Source organism: Manduca sexta, chromosome 7 (assembly GCF_014839805.1).
Source record: "Manduca sexta isolate Smith_Timp_Sample1 chromosome 7, JHU_Msex_v1.0, whole genome shotgun sequence".
Lineage (NCBI taxonomy): Eukaryota > Metazoa > Arthropoda > Insecta > Lepidoptera > Sphingidae > Manduca > Manduca sexta.
In genome coordinates, this window is record NC_051121.1 from 10,759,598 (window position 1) to 10,779,054 (window position 19,457).

At 35.1% G+C, this 19,457-nt stretch overlaps 1 protein-coding gene across 1 annotated transcript in view; it reads right to left on the minus strand.

The window, feature by feature from the left end:
• The window catches only part of LOC115442462, a 94,686-nt gene extending 75,545 nt beyond the window's left edge, over positions 1-19,141 (minus strand). The window contains exon 1 of the mRNA XM_030167501.2: positions 18,999-19,141. The gene's annotated coding sequence lies outside the window, so the exon portion shown is untranslated. The remainder of the gene's footprint in view (positions 1-18,998) is intronic.
• Positions 19,142-19,457: the final 316 nt, after the last annotated feature.

Below are 19,457 nucleotides of genomic sequence, written 5' to 3' on the forward strand. Positions count from 1 at the left end.
CCAACTAGGCTATCGCCGCTTTGATAAATATGATAATTAATATCACTACAATTATGTATCCCTACATCACTGTTAAACAAATAATTAATAAAAACAATCACATAATATACCAATAAACTAGGTATGTTATTTTTTTGATTGGGTTATTAAATCATTCTAGATCCTTGTTTGGTCATAAAGTTTAAAGTCCTGTTTATTTTTTAGTGTCTTAACATAGGTATAATACTATGTAAGCATGTATGACGTAGATCTATTTGGACCGGTTTTAGTGTCAAACTTAACAAAGATTTTACGATTTGTATAATGTTATTTTTCGAGTATATTTGGTAGAATAACCTTCATTGTTACGAAGGTTGTGACGAATATCTTTATATACCTTTGATCTAGTAGTATTGTAGACAGGCTGGGGCCGTGAAGTTCTGAGTTCGATTTCTAGATCTGAAAATAGGGTTTTGTAGGTTTACGCTCCGGTACAAAAATGTACTAAATGTATTTTAATTTAATTTCCAGTGATTTCCCGGTGTGATTCGCCTATCGAATAGGACGGAAATAAGTATGTTAACATTGTATCGTCACGTATGCGCACGCGCATCGTTGCGGCATCTCAAGTATTTTACTTAAAGGAATATTCTTGTTCATTTATCTTTTATTTTGCCTTCTCATATCAAAACATCACGTTTTTACATGATTCATAACATTATGACTATGAGAATGTTTTATATGAATAAATTGTAGACGGCAGATCTCATTTGTGTGTATGGATAAGAATTTGTAACGTCAAGAATTTTGCCTGTTGTGGCTTTAGAGTATCGACAAATCTTACATTGTCTTCCTTATTACTAATGTTATAAAAGCGTTTGTAAATAAAATCGTATCTTACTAAAACATTTATGCATTTGCATTTAATAACATACGATTTTTTTTACACAATGCGGAAACGCTTGCCTTTGTCGGATGAAATTTGGCATACAGACAGGTCATATACTACATTACCATATAGCCTACTTTTCTCTTAAAAAGATCTTTCACACGGATCCAGTGCCAGCAAAACCTACTAGAACATTAATTATAATTCTGCAAAATTCAGACGTCATCGAATCAGATAACACATTCCAATTAACCGGCCCGAGAATTGAACTCGGACCACTGTTTCGCAATCCACATCGTTATAACCAATAAACCAATGATAATTTAACGCATGTGTAATTAAAGGCGGTAAAATGATAACCTTGACCCCAATGCGTACGCAAAACACGCAGAACAACAACTTCTGGGGGTCCTTGACATCATATGTTAATATTTCGGTTATTTATGTTTACATTTAAATAGAATGTCTTGTAATCTCTTCAATCAACGTTATCAACTCTATATATAAATAGCATCACGCCGTTTTCCTATCAGGGGTGGACTGAAATGTAACGCATAGGAATGTAATGTTATATTGTATGTATGTAATATTATACGCTATAGAATGAAATGTAACGCAAGTTAATATAGTCAAATTGATATAGAGAATAAAAAAAGTATGTATTGTAGGTAAAGTCCATTATATATTCCAATAATATAGAGCAGAGTGTAATTGAGCGTACGGAATATTAGGAATGGAATTGGTGAATTCGTTAGAGTTTCGACATACGGGAATGATCAATCAAGCAAGTCAAGTCAAGTCAAAAACTTATTATTTGACAACATTTTTTAAATCTCTAGGGGGAGGCAGCTGCCCCTCCCTGTCCCCCCTTGGTGACGCCCTTGACTCTACAAACGGCTTCAGTCACTCCGCCCTGTGTCCGCGAACGCTGCAGACTTCGAAACGTAGGTAGAAAATTATAATATAAAAGCCGCGATAAAATCGGCAAGTTTTATTTCACTGCCTAACATACGCGTAAACATAAGAAATAATTGACTTTTTTGATTTTTTTCGCGGCGAAAAAACACTGGAGCTGAATGGAACGTTTATGTTGGTTAGCCTTTTAATGTCTTGCTTTAATATCTTATAACCCATGCAGCTCCTGTGATTGTAGACTTCGCTGGAATTATGCTTCTCTCGGTTTAGTCAGTTGTATCTGACCATCAAGCAAACATGTTCGTCATTCAATTGCAATAAAATAACATTTCGTAAAGAATGATTTCAGAAATTAACTTTCTTTAGCAAACAGCGAAGTTCACAGTAGAATTCCACCAGTATGTCTCAGGATGACGAGTTATTCCGTTGGCGAGTAACCTTAACATTAATTATCAGGCTTATAGCTTTTCATTATTGAATCTATATTCATGTATAAAGCTGAAGAGTTTGTTTGAACGCGCCAATCTCAGGAACTAATAAACCGTTTCTTTTCATTAATAGGAAGCTACATACTCCTGAGTTATCTTTTTATCCCAGAAAAATATTTATCCTTGAACAACTTTTTCACGCAGGAAGAGCTGCATGGAAAAACTACTAGTACCATAAAATGCTCACCACTATCTAGAAGGGGTAACCTGAATCAAAAATACTATTGATTCAAGTTACCCCTAACATTGCATCTTGCTAACCTTATTTTGTCCTAATAAGCGTCAGTGAAAAGTAACTCCAATCTCTGTATCTCGCGTGTTTAAAAACAAAGATTGTTTGCCCGAGCTAGAATTTGAACCCACCACCTCATTGCACTGGCAAAGCCACCAAACCAACGAGGAAATCAGGTTTTATTCAAGGATAAAGTAAGAGGAAGCTTTTGCTCAGAGCAACGAACTATATTTGATAGGCTCGAACTTATCCTTAAGCAGGATTTTTACATAATTTAATTATAAGACAACGACTGGGAAACACAACTGACTATAATAAGTACTAAAACCATTGACGTATATTCTACAGACACGAACGTCCATATATTATGAGCGCCACTCCGTACACAAGCACAAGCATCAATATTGACACCATACTAAAATCAGTTTGAAGTGATGACAGTTCAATTCAGTTGAACACAGTGATCGTGGTAACGCCAAATCTAAAACAACTTAGAATATCCAATAGACTAATATACCACATTGCACTTTCCTCGTCACACTAAAATGTTAAATGTTAACTCTAATAATGGCAAGTGATTCGAGCTACAATATAAATCAAAGTCTTTATTATTGCTTTGAATGATGGGACGAGCTTGCCGTTCGCCTGATGGTGAGTGATACGAAACAACATCCAACACCTTGAAGTACAAAGTATTGTTTCGTATTCCATTGCGCTCGCCATGCTGAGACATGAGATGTAAAGTCTTATGTCCAGTAGTTACACTGGCTACAATGTCTTCCAATATTGCCTAAAATACCACCTGCCGGAGTATCAACACATATTAAGGCTTTGGCAGAATAAGTACTATATTTTATTATTTTCCTTAACAGTATTGCAGATGTCGAATGCCATGTTTTGTTGACATTCAGACCTCAATTTATTTTACGTTGGTAAACTTCTTTTGTCTCAGCGGGTCAATGGCCACAACTACTTGAGATCTAGATATGAATCTTTGTAAGTACGTAAATATTTAAAATTATACGCATTTTATTTATAACAGAGGAATACAATTTACGGAATGGTTATTTATTGTTCAAGGTTGTGCTGAAATTGTGCATGTCGCAAAATTTACGAAACATTATAATCAATTAAGCTAATGGATGTTGTTTAAATTCATTTCTTTATTATTAGCCTTTGCCGGTTTTATTATTTTTTTACTAGTGGTAGCTGTCTTGTATTTCTATGTAATGTCTATTTCTGCCGCCAAGCAGCAGTGTGTTGTTGCTGTTGTGTTCCGGTTAGAAGGACATTGTAGCCAATGTAACTGGGCATAATTAGACTGAACATCTCAGTGGCATACCAAACAATATTTTGTAATTCAAAGTGTTGGATGGTGTTTCTACTATTTATGGGCGGTCGTATCGCTTATCTTCAGGCGAACGGCAAGCTCGTCTCGTCATACACAGCAATAAAAAAACAAATAAAAACGCTGTACAGACGCACGAAAATAATTATAGAATTTCGCAGCAATATTAATTATATTATTCACTACTTTTGTATTTCTATTTAATTATTTTTTATTCGTTGAATAACTAGACAGCAAATATAAAGACTTGCTTGTTATATTTGCCCCGAGCTTTATTCTCTGTATCACACATTATTTTGATAGCATAACAAGCAAGCTACGCACCGTCATGTTTACGGCAATAGAAATTGGTATACAGAATATCATTCCTTGCTTTTTTAATCATAACGTAAAACGACCACAATACGAGTTTACACTATCATATAGAATAAGGGCCTTGTTTCTGATATCCTAAAGAGTTAGTTAGGTCTAATAATCAGTACTCAATCAATATACTATCAACATCAGCATATATCTTTGTCCACTGCTGCACATAGGCCTCCTCCATTATGCGCCATTTTACCCTGTCTTCGGCCTGTCGCATTCAGTTCTTACCAGCGACCTTTCGCAGGTCACTCCAGCTAGCTGGAGGGCGTCCTACACTACGTTTGCCGAGTCGTGGTCTCCACTCAAGAACTCGTTTACCCCATCAGTTATCGGTTTAATATTCTATACATTTTATAATATACTTTAAATGCAACAGTTCAAGTACAATCAGCTGATGATAGGCAAGATGATGATGCTCTGTGGGATACTCACAAAGCAAAGATCTAGATAAAAAAGAGTTCATTGTAACAGTATTGACGTCGTATGTCCCTTTAACCGCGAGGTTACTTATTTTATCAATCACATTTCGAAATACAACGCATGAGCAATTATCTTTATCATTAACGTGAAAACCGGCTTATGACCTTCAAAATTTAAATTGTCGTGGACTTTTTACATTGGATTCAGAGGAAACGGGTTTGAGATTTTGTTAAACTAATGTCACCTACGGCGGTTTTATTTTAATCCGTGACGACGCGACGGTGCGATAGGTACTTAAACCCCTTTTTTCCTTTCACACACACACACAACATCACGCATTTATCTCCGAAGGGGTATGCAGAGGCGCAACCAGGGAACTCACTTTTCGCCAAGTTAGTTCCGTCCCAATGTGTGATACGGGGCAAGCCTATCGCCATATAGGGCACAAATTCCAGACTCCGGGCTGATACTGAGCAGAAAAAACCTAAATATCATTTTGCCCGACCCGGGATTCGAACCCAGGACCTCAGAGCACTGTAGTACCGCGCAAGTACAACTACGCCACCGAAGCTGCGAGCATTTTTTCGTTTCGCGGAGAAAAAATGCTTTATAGCTACCACCTCTTGGAGGGTGAGTGGAATGGTTATGTTGGTTTCACCGGTCTTACGGTCCAATGTCGATCCTCAGGAGGATAGGTACTTAACCCTCAGTCTAATACCTAATTTTAATGGTTCCTCCAGTAAATACAGGGTTAATGCCAGGCGGGCAGCTGTAAAAAAAAAATCGTTTCTGCAACATGCTGGACAATGCTAGAGGCCGATGCGAAGACACCTAACCTAACCTAACGCTATTAGAAAACAAAATAAATGTATGGCATCTATCATTCCTAAACATAACGTTAGCGTTAACGATTGTAAAAAGGTAACTGGGCTACGGTCTCTTCGGTGGTAACTACAGATCGGATGGAAGAAGAATGAAGTTCGAAAGCAATGTTTGGTACAAGATACTGTTGTGTACTAAGACCGCAATTTAGGTCCAGTAACCACAAAAGATATAATTAAGGCCCATAATCAGTTGTCAGCCTTGAGATTGCTCTTGAATGGCATCTTGAGATGTGGCTTAACCGATTATCGTTTGAAATGCGAGTCGTGTTAAGTATGAGGTCAGTATGCCTGTTAATAATGCTATTTAGTATCTAGCTTTAAAGAATAAACAGACCTAGCACAATAAATAATGAATAATTTTATATAAAAAGTCTTATGAAAAATATAACCCATAGCTATGTAGGTATTTACGCACTTTCCGAATATTGCCACTTTTATAGAAATATAAATATGAAAGTTTGTGAATAGAAATAAATACGGAAAAGTCTTAATACTCTAGTCTAAATCCGTTCATATTTAGACGAAATTTAGCACTATACCTCTGTTTAACATTGAGTATACTATTTTTGTCGTCAGAAACTGTACAATGGCATAGACGTAGGCAAGAGGTTTTAGATGCCAGGGGCGGTTGCGGACGACGACTTGGACACTTCCGTCAGAGGAAGCCCGTAGCCATCCCTAATGCGCCAAAGAGGGCCACCGCGGAGTTTTAGTTGGTATGCCGTACGTTATATATAGGTTAGGGGTTAGGGTTGCTTAAATGGGCAAAAAATACGGGTACTTCAGTTTTTTACCCGGGACAAATAAGAATCAAAATTATTTTGTAACATTTTTCATTTTTATTTATATTTTTCCGAGGATCGAATCAGTTTTAACATATTCTTATTCGTTTTAACATATTTGTAACAATCACTTAAATTATAGTTATAACTAGCTTCCGCTCGCAGCTTCGCCCGCGTGGATTTCTGGCTTAAAAAATGGAGGATGTGCTCAATTTGTCGGGATGTTTTTTAAGTATGGTGGTATGCAGGTGGTCCGATTGTCCTGTCATGGGTCTGATGATGGGATCCTTGTGAAATCGAAGGAAGCTTATAGCATGATTCAGTATTCACGCGTGATGCCTTATTATTAGCGTATTTCATGTATAACTTTGGTGTTTCTATACCAATTTCTATGATTGTTTTTTATGGAATATTTAATAATGTTAACTTTTTTAATTAGGGATGACTGAGAGTGTTATAAACGTAAGAGTAGGCAAATATAATGAGAAAGCTTCGAACTGCTAAGCTATCGGGAGTTACACGTGTTATTGTGAGTCAACCATAAAAGATAGATAGATATATGCTGTCGTGGGATATTTTTTATATAATTTTAAGGAGAATATTTCCGTCATACATGATTTCTGCGTAGCTTTAACCATTAAGGTTGCACACGCGACGGAAGCTTAAAAAATGGAGTAACTTCTCCCGTTTTCCCAACATTTCCCTTCACTGCTCTGCTCCTATTAATTGTAGCGTGGTGAAAAGTATACTTTAACCAGCACAGGAGTATGACAAATAATTGTACCAAGTTTCGTTAAAATCCGTCGAGTAGTTTTTGTTTCTATAACGGTTATACAGACAGACAGACAGACAGACAGACAAAAATTTTACTAATTGCATTTTTGGCATCAGTATCGATCCCTAATCACCCCCTGATAGTTATTTTGGAAATATATTTCATGTACAGAATTGACCTCTCTACAGATTTATTATAAGTATAGATATAGATTAAAAACAGGTACCAACTCGCTTTTTATTAAATTTATTAAAAACCGAGTTGTGCGTGCGTGAGTACTTGTCAATCGTAGATCGATCGATTTACGGGACAGTCTTTCCCGCTGAGATATTTTAAAATACAGGACGTCTGACAACACTATTAGGGAGTCAGCCCGAGAGACGCCTGAAAGTCATCATCAAATCCTGACGGCTAAACGCCGGGTCGTAAAGCACGGTGACCCCAACATAACCACTTAGTTTCCTCCCACGAAAGCTGCACGGTAGTCATAAGGCACTTTCTGCGCGAAACCAAAAAAACAAAAAAGGAGGGTTTAGGTGATCGAACCTTTTCGAATTAAAGTAGTTGTAGTAGTGAAGGTTGTGTCTGAGGTTGTGGAGTTTTTATGCTGACAATCTTGTTATATTTGTTTTTAAAATGAATATCATGTCATTTAACGCACATTATGGCGATACCTCAAGGTCCATTTTCATACATTTTGCTTCGGCTTTAATCTGGGTAACTAAACAAGTATTGGCAAGTAAAGAATTTAAATTCACGTCTAGTTAGTGATTAGTTCTCGCAGTTGAAAGAAAAACGTAAAATAATTAATAATCATGGATATTTCGGCCTTTAAAATTTAATATGACGAAATTTTAAAGGCAGAAATATCCATGATTATTAATTATTTTTACATTTTTCTTCAACTGCGAGAACTAATCACTAACTAGACGTGAATTTAAATTCTTTACTTGCCAATACTTGTTTAGTTACCCAGATTAAAGCCGAAGCAAAATGTATGAAAATGGACCTTGAGGTATCGCCTTATAGTTGTTTTATTTTTTTTATTGATACTTTTTATTAATATAAATGTCATTCAATGCACTTTTCATTTTTTAACTGGTACTAAAACTTGGCTATACCAGTGTACAATGAAGATTTTATTCAAATTATTTATCTAGAAACAGACTCAAAGATTTAATACACAATAATAAATACTAAGTATCTCAAGAATCGTATTAAGTTTCGTTTTAATCGTTTTTATATTCTGGTAATGCAGAGCAGAGCTAGTAGTGGCGAAGAATGAAATTTTTCGACAGGAAACCTACACAACTACGGTATGCAATCGTTTTAATGATAATTAGAGTTTACATAAGTTACTAAAGGGAAGTAGGTAGGAATCGGATTATATGGACCTCTAGCTACTGAATAAATGCGGTCTGCAAGTTGTTCTAATGGTAATTAGATTTTACATTACGAAAATGAAGCCGATAGGAATCGGCTTATGTGGACCTTTCGCCACTGTCAACTAGTATCTAATCCAATAGTGAATAGACATAAATTATAACATTTAAATAGATATTTGTGTACACTTCCAAGTGATTACTAATTATTATTATTTTTAACACCTATGGAGTAGTCATATAGTACTTATGGAGTGTGGGCTAACAGTAATAAAGTTATAAACCATTACTGCGCATGTGCCACCATGTTGCGAAATGATTTGTTTATGGTTTAACTAGGGCTGTCACTAGACGAATAAAAAAATTAAAAAGGTTGCGAAGGTGAAAAGTTGAAAAAATTACTTGGGGGTAGTTTACGACTGTCCAAAAATATTAGCAGTAAAAATCGTAATTTGAATTATAAAGGCTTTGAGATGTGTTAATCATCTATGAGCTCAGTGGTATAGTGGCAGGAGATATTTATTATCTGCGGACAAAGACGCCCAATCGGTACACAATTCACACATCGCTTGTTATTAATTTTCCATTAAGGTTGACTTTAGAATCTGTGATATTTACACTTTTGTCAACATTCAAATATGTTCACTCGCACGTTTTAGTGCAAAAACAGAATAATAACGAGAATAAAATAAGTATAAATAGTTATGCAATATACAGACATTACGATCAGATAATTAGGAAGTTAAAAATCTCTTTGTTCTACAGTGAGTGCTTGTCGGATAAGCTGAGGCCATTGTTAAAATATCTTCATGGGATGGGAATTTAGCGTATGAATACATTGATTCATCCTTTTACTGAAATCTATTTTATAGTAATATACTTAATTAATAAGTAGTAGTAAATCCCAGAAGGTTTTAAATTTCAGAAGGAAGCTCAACGGTGAAGGAAAACATCGTGAGGAAACCGCATACCAATCCGCACTAGGCCAGCATGGTGGACTAAGGCCTAATCCCTCTCAGTAGTAGAAGAGGCCCGTGCCCAGCAGTGGGACAGTATATAATACCAGGCTGATATTATTAATTTCGACTTCAAAAACCAATTTCCGACTCCAATTATATGCTTACGGACTTGGATATATGTATCCGTAATTATTTTTTGGTCTACAGTGCTTTTAAGTGGGATATATCTTTAGTTATTTTATTTTTCTAGTTAACAATATATGCACGATTGCAACGAAAGCTGATAGTCATTGAAGGGTGCCATTGTCTATCTCCAAAGGTCTTCACTAGATCCGAATATATTATATACCTAGTTATGTAAATAAATAAAACTCCATCCAAATCGAATGTCTGGTTTTTCAGAAAACCGAGGTTGAAAATGGTTATAGTATTTGACATGTTTGCAAAATGAAACCGGTAGGAATTTGTACAAATACAAAACACGGGGTAAGCAATATAATCAAATGATTGATTGCCTCGTATAAATTGTAACAAAAAAAGATTGATTAAAATATGTGTGCTATAGCCTACTTATTATCCAGGGAATAGACTTATGCAGACGGAGTTGCAAGCAAAATGTGCTTAGTCGTATTAAAAACCTTTGATCCTAGTACTATTTTACGTGAGCTTACGTAAGATTGTGACGAAATACAGTATATTTTGGATCAAATCCAATTTAAAGGGCCAAAACATTATGTATGTCAAGTGTTACACAAACGGATAGTCCTTCACGATGTTATATCAGCTTATAGTAATGTAATAACTAATCGATATTGATAAAAACTTCCATAACTAATGATGCAAGTACACTTCAACCTACTAACTTTCAGAGCTATGTCGGTCACCTTGGTTCTCTGACGGATAACTTCGTTCCGAATTTTGTCCTTCAGAGATACTCCGAGCATAGCTCTTTGCATAGCACGTTGAGAGACTTCACTTCGTTCAGAATTTTGTCCTTCAAAGAGTCTCTGAGCATAACTCTTTCCATAGCATGTTGAGCGACTTTAAGATTGTGGATGAGCCAGTCAGTGTCCACATCACGGCTCCGTACGTCATCACGGGAAAGACGCTCTGGTTGAACACTTTAAATAGCATATATGTAGGTAAACTTAATGCTAATGGCATTTTCTACCGATCGACCTTAGAGTGGTGCAGAGATAAACAAGGTCCATCTACAAATGGAGAAATAAACTTTCCTAAAATTTTACTTTTAATACTTGCTTGTCAGCAATGGAAACCATCAAACAATATGCGGTATTCAAATGATAACAGTTCACACTCAGTCATCAATGGTGCCTACTATCAATATTGCAATTATTATGCCATAAACACAATAGTACTTGGATCTATAACCCAGATAAAAACTGGTGTCAGTTAACGGAGAGGTGTTGTGACGTAACGCATTACCCAATCGAATGTCGTCGGCTTGCAAAACCCTGAGAACCGAAGTCTGTCATACTTTTACAAAGGTAGAGTTATTTATTGTCTAGTAATGTACTTTGTTTATCAATTTCTGGATTCCTTTTACAGAAAGATGTATTTGTCTTGTTGTTTAATGATCTCTTATGTTTACGCGAATTTCAAGATTTTATCGCGGTAAAATCCGGAAACTTATCTATTATGCACGAAAACGCAAATATGATATTTAACTACACTTACTGATAAAATAGAAAGAAAAACAACGGCGGTGGATCGAATATTGCTTTTAAAGAATATGATCCGTGAAGTGAGAAACACAAATATTGAATGAGACATTAGCAGCGTGTCGCATCGCTATGCAATGTTTGCCCAGTTGGCCACCGATTGCACTCTTGCGCGATATTACGAATTACGATAATTTTGCGAGATATAAGCATATATTAATTTTAATTGCTTGGATTGCGTGCGCGGTCAAATGAGAGTGTAACTTAGGATTAACGATAAACAAGTTTTTTTTGCTTTAGTTTTTGCCACTGACCGCCTTAGCACTGACGTCAAAAATGAATACGTTGATTTGAGAGACGATATGAAGGTATTTTAATCCGGCAATTACTGGTTATTTAATATATTTTTGTGCTTATTTTAGCTCCATGTGACTTTGACGTAACACGCCATTTTATTTTGCTGACAACGTCAACTTCTGCCTCTTAGGGATGGACTCCCGAGTAACTGATGTTATACTAAGTTTTAACTAGCATGTTCTTGCACTTGCATTGCACAAGAACTTCCAGATGCATTTACACTGGTAATATTGCAATAGACATACACATGCAACTTGCCACAAGTTCTGGAAGTACATATAATTTGCAGAAGTCATCCCGACATTATTATTTACGCGATAAAAATGATTGGTGGAAGCCAACTTCTACAGGTTCTCTTCGTGATATTAATCTCGATTTAGCTAAATTCACTTAAACTTTTGTCCAACCTGAAAATCAAACCTAAGACCGCTACACTGACAATACACCTAGTAGGGGACTTTACTGATGTCAATATAAAGCAAATATTATATGCAATTAAAGAATTTCACACTCTGTTATTACGTGTAAATATTTTAAACAAGGTGTATCGAATCGTCGCGAAATACGTATTATTTCTGCTACATGTTATGTGTTTGACAAATAATTGATTTAAAAAGTAAACTAGTTCGCCATTGGGAAGAACCTCAATCGCTTTAAATCTACGCTATGACGTTTGCAAGCCACTGACGATGCGCGTCTTGGATATATATAATATAGCGTCTTTGAAGCCACTACATTTGTCTAGATTATTAAAAGTCACGGGAAAATTGCGTATTGCAAATCAAATATGTGTAAAGAGCGTTTTCACAACAGCTATGGGAATGGGTCTAATGAAGCGGTTGACAGTGTTGGCTAACCTGCCTACTCTTGTGGGAACAGTCGTTGCTTCCACAAGCCGAGACATATAAAAAACTAGCTAGTTTTATTCAGAAATATAAATAATTGATTTTAATTTCGACTTATGTAGAGCATACGTTAAAGTTTAAGTGAGATGTAAGGAATAATAGATTATTTAGGTGTTTATTAAAGGAAAATGGCGGTCGATTCGAATTTCAAATTTTAATCCATATGTCACAATGCACTTTGATCGCACTTCTATTTAAAAATAGAATTGAGCTATCAATAATTCTTAGAACTGCCAGTGAGAACGATGCTATTGAAAATTAAAAAAGTAAATATGTTTAACAAGTTAGTTTAAAAAGGTTAGGATACATAATGATGTCTATATCGTGCAAGCGTTAAAGATTATGCAGGTTTTCCTCGTATTAAATTCAGTTAGAAATAACAAAACCGCAGTCGCGTGAACAAAAGATTAGCACTTTATTTATAACTTGGATCATTTTCTCGTCATAACTTAAATGACTGAGTGCACAGGTTTTGAAACCGCAAACTATAATTTAATAAATACTAAGAGAGTTCATAAGAGCCTAGGCCTAGCTGTCGGGGCCTAGCAAAAACGATTAGTACTTATTTATTTGAATACAAACAATCCTATTTTTTATGTTTCATCTAAAAACACTGGCTGAGTATGTTACGCCAAAAAAGTATAATAAGTATCTATTTACTATTTCATATTAATTTTTTTTATTAAAATTTGAATGTAATAAGTAATCCGAACTGGTCGTAAATTCAATATATTTAAAGAAGGTATGTAACATGATGAAAAAATAACCCATTTGTCTGCGTAATGCTTCCTTTTTCGAAATAAATTCGAAATATAAAATCGGCCTAATTAATGCAGTGCAGGGTCGCATTCAGAAAATGTCAAGGGTCAAGATTTGTTTTAGATGACATTTGTAGGATTACCTCGATAGTCCGTAAGGTCAAACGCGGTCTTTCGTAATAAAATAATTCATAATGGATGATACAATGCGTATCTTTGAATCAATTTTTATTGGGTTTCGAAAGCAACCGGTTAGCGCGTTGAACGCGTTTTATACCTAGTATTGTCAATGAGTCATACATCTATACTGCGAGCTTGCTGTCACTTTTTCAATGTAATTCAATGGCCACATTGCATTGAACGGTCTGTATATGTTTTATACTAGACTTAATAGCTTACTTAGCTTTTTTATAGAGTAAGCCGAAAAACTAGAAATTTTGTCACCTGTACCCCGAACACGAATTTACGTGTTATAGTATAGTTATCGTAATGGTTTCGTTGAAGTAAATTTTTGTATGGAAATTTGAACAGCGCTCCGTGAGCGTATTTGGAACTAAAATACGACTACGACACTTCGAATAGTTAATCGTGTAGCCATGGTAATAGTAAACTTAGTGAATCAGCAGTATCATTGACATTTATAATAATAAATAATATCAGCCCTGTATTATATACTTGCCCACTGCTGAGCACGGGCCTCCTCTACTACTGAGAGGGATTAGGCCTTAGTCCACCACGCTGGCCTAGTGCGGATTGGTAGACTTCACACACCTTCGAAATTCCTATAGAGAACTTCTCGGATGTGCAGGTTTCCTCACGATGTTTTCCTTCACCGTTAAAGCGAACGATAAATTCACAAAGAATACACACATGATTTTTTAGAAAAGTCAGAGGTGTGTGCCCTTGGGATTTGAACCTGCGGACATTCGTCTTGGCAGACCGTTCCACACCCAACTAGACTATCGCCGCTTCTGTCATTGACATTTAATATTGTTAAACAACTGTAGAGAAATACGTTTTTTTATAGGCACGATAAAGTGACCCAACTGCACCTGATGGTAAATGGAGTAAGGTACAATATAATGTCGACTGATGAGGGATGATTACCCTTGGACAGTCGACATATTAATGCCGGCCTGTTGGAATAAGATCTACTGATCCCGGAACACGACGTGGGCCACTATGGCGGGTTTTAACACCTCGTGTACGGTGGTCGATATCCGGGCGGATATGTATATCCGCCCGGATATCGACCACCGTATGTGACCACCGATGTATTGTAATACATCCAACTACCAGCAAAAAACGTAAACGTTAACTTATTTGACATAAATACTTCACTAAAATACATTTCTAATAAAAGTACTGATTTTAAGGCGATACCTCAAGGTCCATTTTCATACATTTTGTTTCACCTTTAATCTGGGTAACTAAACAAGTATTGGCAAGTAAAGAATTTAAATTCACGTCTAGTTAGTGATTAGTTCTCGCAGTTGAAAGAAAAATGTAAAAATAATTAATAATCATGGATATTTCGGCCTTTAAAATTTCGTCATATTAAATTTTAAAGGCCGAAATATCCATGATTATTAATTATTTTACGTTCTTTCAACTGCGAGAACTAATCACTAACTAGACGTGAATTTAAATTCTTTACTTGCCAATACTTGTTTAGTTACCCAGATTAAAGGTGAAACAAAATGTATGAAAATGGACCTTGAGGTATCGCCTTAAACGACATTTGCCTCCTATATACAATACCGAAACAATCATAGAAACATTGCCCGCATTCGAAAAGCAACAGGAGTTATTGAAAAGTAGTGCGTCTTGGGAAATCACACTCGTAATAAATGCGAAATAATAAACATTTTCACTTCACGATAATATTTATTGAGACAATGGAACTGCCGTCGCACCGGCCTATTTACAATAAATATGTCTGCATGCTATAGCACTACTTCCAAACATGGCGAATCAACATTTGTAACTCGTTCATATTGTACAACTATTTCGTACCGCAACGCTGTAGCAAGTAAAAATAAAAAAAAGTTACAGCGAACAAACTAACTTTTTTTAAGACCAGCTATTTCTGACTGGCTGGTAAATTAATATTAAAAAAAAAACTCTGATGGCATTTAGCAGGGCAATGGCCTGACAACGTTGCACATTCGAGGCGATTCAGCAGGAAACCTGATTCTAATTAGTAAATACTAAGTATTAATATAATATGACTCATAATATGTTTTTAGAACTAGGTTTTATATATTGATTCCCAAGGCAATGACGTTTTAGAGCCCGTAAACTAGTATCATATAGAGGAAGACATTAAGCTTAATTAAAAAATTGTCAGGGTACCTTCGCTATTACAGATAAAAAATGTTTTTTTTTTAATATCTGACATAAGATAAATGAGGTTGAATTCGGAGCTAAAACTAGGAAATTAGAAATCGGATAAAAAGTAAAAAAAATGCTATTCTAAATTACCTAGAAGCTAAGCACGAAACATTAAAGAGTTTAAAAAGGAGTTCTCAATTGGACGCGTAACACCACGAGTGCGTATCTATTTCTTTATGTTGACAACTATAAAAAATATTTTGACACAATGACACTCAAATTAATTAATCTTTTTTGTTCCAAGAATGGGCAAAATAATTATTTGTATGAAAATTCGTTAATTATTTACAATTTTTTGCTAAGCCTTAATGCATTATTATTTATTTTTATATTCTTGTCAGTCAGGCTTGTCTTTTTGTAAACTAGACGTTGATTTTAAATGTCAAAAATAAAGTATTTAATTCGGAATTGTTAAAAAATTAATTAGATTGTTTTAGAACTTTATCTCCTAAAATTAATCTATACATAATGCAATTTTACAGTGTTATTTTTTAATTAAGGCAATATGGAGAAATTCAGAATGGTGAAGCCGTTTACATACACAAGGTCATTTTGACAATGCGTTAATAAATAATACAGCATGCTCGTCCTTTCCTTCTAACATTGTGCCAAAAATCATCCACGAATATTTTTACCAAAAATCTCAGGTTATCAAATTTTTGATAATTTTGTAGTTTAGTGCAAACATGGCGCGTACGAGTGTATATTTCTAATTGAAAGTATCATGTTGCCGCTGCATCGAATTTTATTTGAGTAGTAATAATGGCATAAGGGCCTGTAGTTTTTTATATTTATTTAGTTCTAAACTTAAATATTTTATTTATATCTACTGTTTAAGTAACTTGTTGAAAAGTGTTATTTTAAAGGAGATAAGTATGTGTTTTGGTGGAAGCGTAATGTCAAAATGACCCTGAAGACGCCTATAATACAATATAAATGAGCTTAGAATTATAAGGTTAAGAGACGTGTTGTTCCCAATAGTATATTTATATGTTGTTCAATAAAAGATTATGAGTGAAACCCGGATTTAGATATAAATTTGTCAACAGAATTTATGCTACAATAAATCAAACATAGACTCACAATATTTAACATATAAATAAACTAGCAAGTAGGCATGACGACTGACAATAAATAAACAGGTTTTATACTAACAAAAACTAACCGGTAACTACTAATTATTGTTAAGAGGTATTTGCTGCGTTTTTATGTAAATAAGGAAAAAATAACCTCTGGGAGGCCTGATTACCTAAAGCCGGCCCTGGCTAGATCACTCAGAGTAAAGAAAATAATTCTGTCACGGAAATACGGGTTTAATTATATCTCATTGGTGTCTTATAGTAGTGCGTGCTGTTTTTTTTTTAATTTTAAAAGACATTTAAGCATGTTCATGATGGCGAGCATATTGCAGGGTCATACAATGCTTATCAGTGGCGTAGGGTCTATAGAACCCGATTCCTGCTTCACTTTCGTAATTTCGTGTCAGTCGTCGGAAAACTATTTTTTGTTTGCTACCTTTTGTTTTGAAGTTGCTATAAAATTGAGCTTATTAAATATAGGTAATAAATGAAACTTATAGCATGAAAAAAAAAGGGAAAAACTAAAAGGTCGCAAACAGTAATTGGTTGTTTGAAGATTTCCACAAATTAGCAATTTTGGAATGGGTCACTATTTTATTAAGAGTGCGATTTATCTAAAATCTTATTATGTTGTATCTTTCCTGCGGGAAATCACGGCATAAAGGCTAGTCCTTTTGGAAGGCTTGCGTGGGGACATGGATCCAACATGTAGATGCCCCTTTAAGATATATTACTCTAGTTGGGGTTTATACAATGCAAATACTCTATATGTCTGTACTTATGGAGGAAATACAGCCAAAGAAAACGCTTGCAAGGTGCAGGGACTATTGCAGTAAAGATGGGAATTATACTGGGTCTGTGGATGGGATCTAGCTGGACTGGTTGCTGGGCTATTGATTGAGACAACGGAAAATCTATTTATTATTAAAACGATTTACTGACCGCATTTATGCACCTATATGTTATGTCGGGTTCTCATTCAGAAAATATCACCTTCACCACTGATGCTTAGTAAAGCTGTTGAAGACTAAGCTATTGATGTCGTTATCAACCGACGAGGAATATCCTCGTCTATTCACATAAAAATGTTAGCTGTCAGCTGATCACTGGCGCATCTCGCATGATCTGTTTCTGAAGTTACGTCAGTAATTATTATAATTTTGGACGTGAGGGACTGCGACAGGACGAGAGCTGCCCTCTGGATTTAATAGTATATACTTTTCAGTGGCAAAGGTGATATTTTCCAAAAGGGAACGCCTTACAACATGTAGGTACTAATGCAAAAATGTGGTCTACAAATCGTTCTGATGATAATTAGATTTTACATAACGCACTCTTAATAAAATAATGACCCATTCCAAAATTGCCAATTTGTGAGAATCGTCAAACAACTAATTTCTATTTGCGACTTTTTAGTTTTTTCCCTTTTTTTTATGCTATAGGTTTAATTTTTTACCTATCTTTAATAAGATCAATTTTATAGGAACTTCAAAAAAAGGTAGCAAACGAAAAATAGTTTTCCGGCGACTGCCACAAATTAACAATTTTGAAATAGGTCATTATTTTATTAAGGGTGCGATAAGTCACGAACAGGACGCCGGCAGGAATCGGGCTATATGCAGCTTTCGCCACTAATACTTATATATGTAAGTACTTGTATAATGTGTTAAATAATGCTCTGTAAATCTTTAGTGTAAATTATGTCCGATGTAATATTTTGTTAGTTGTGGTTGCCTGTAACTGGGTAGTTTGATTTCAGTGTTTGCTTTTTGTTCTTAATGTACCCACTGGCGATCCAATAAAAATAAATAAGTAAATAAATGTGTTGAATTGTTGGCATTTACTAATGAATTGTTCGTTTTACCTCCATGGATCAAAATTTGAAATTAGCTCCCAAGTTGAAAACTTTGATTATTATCTGTTTGCGACTTATGAAACCTTCCGGTATAATAAATGAAAAAAAGAACAATGTGATGACGGCCAGTTTTTGTTAGATCATAATGAAAGGAAAATTTATCGTATGAATTACTTATTAGGTATTTCTTTTTCTGGCTTTTACCTTCGCAGTTGTTCAATGATTGTGCAATTATTTAAATACCGTCAATTATTTCGATTTTAGAGAAAATTATTTATTGCAACAAGATTAAATATCAAACAGGAGGGTACCTTGTGTCTCATTTTTGTGGTGAAGAAACGTAGCAAATATTAAAAATTCTTTTCTAATGAGTTTTAACTTTGTACTACCTAGATATACTTATTTATATAAATCGTCCTCATATCCTACGCGTTCCCACAGGATTTAGAAAGGCAAAACGCAATACTTATCAAAATATCACCAAAATACTGCAAAACCCAAACATTATAAACCAAACCCAAAATACCCACGTTACAAAAAAATACTTACAATTATAAATCCTTATAAGAAAACTTGTGTAGGAACACTTCACTTGGCACAATTTATTATTACAACAATCCGCGGAATATTTGGAGAGGGGCGCGCGTCTACCCCCTGCGAGAGGTGATACCAGACTGGGCCGTGAGATTGCATGTGGTTGGATGAGTTGCGCGAGCGCAGGTTCTATTGCGCAGGGCCGCACGCGTCGGGGGCTTGATTCCCTTTAAATCAATGTGATAATTATAATCGATATTTATTATAGCTATATCATACCTAATGCAAGCTTCTTAAAGTTACTATTGTAAGTTTAAAATTTTTGCTCTAATTTCTTAATATTACTAAAAGTTTTTTCTTTCGTCTTTGATTGTGTTATGGAGGATTTTGGTTGGAATATTTATTAAGGTTGACCGTCCTATTAAAAAATAGAAATATCCTTTATTCCCTTAGAAATATTTAAAGTCATATACA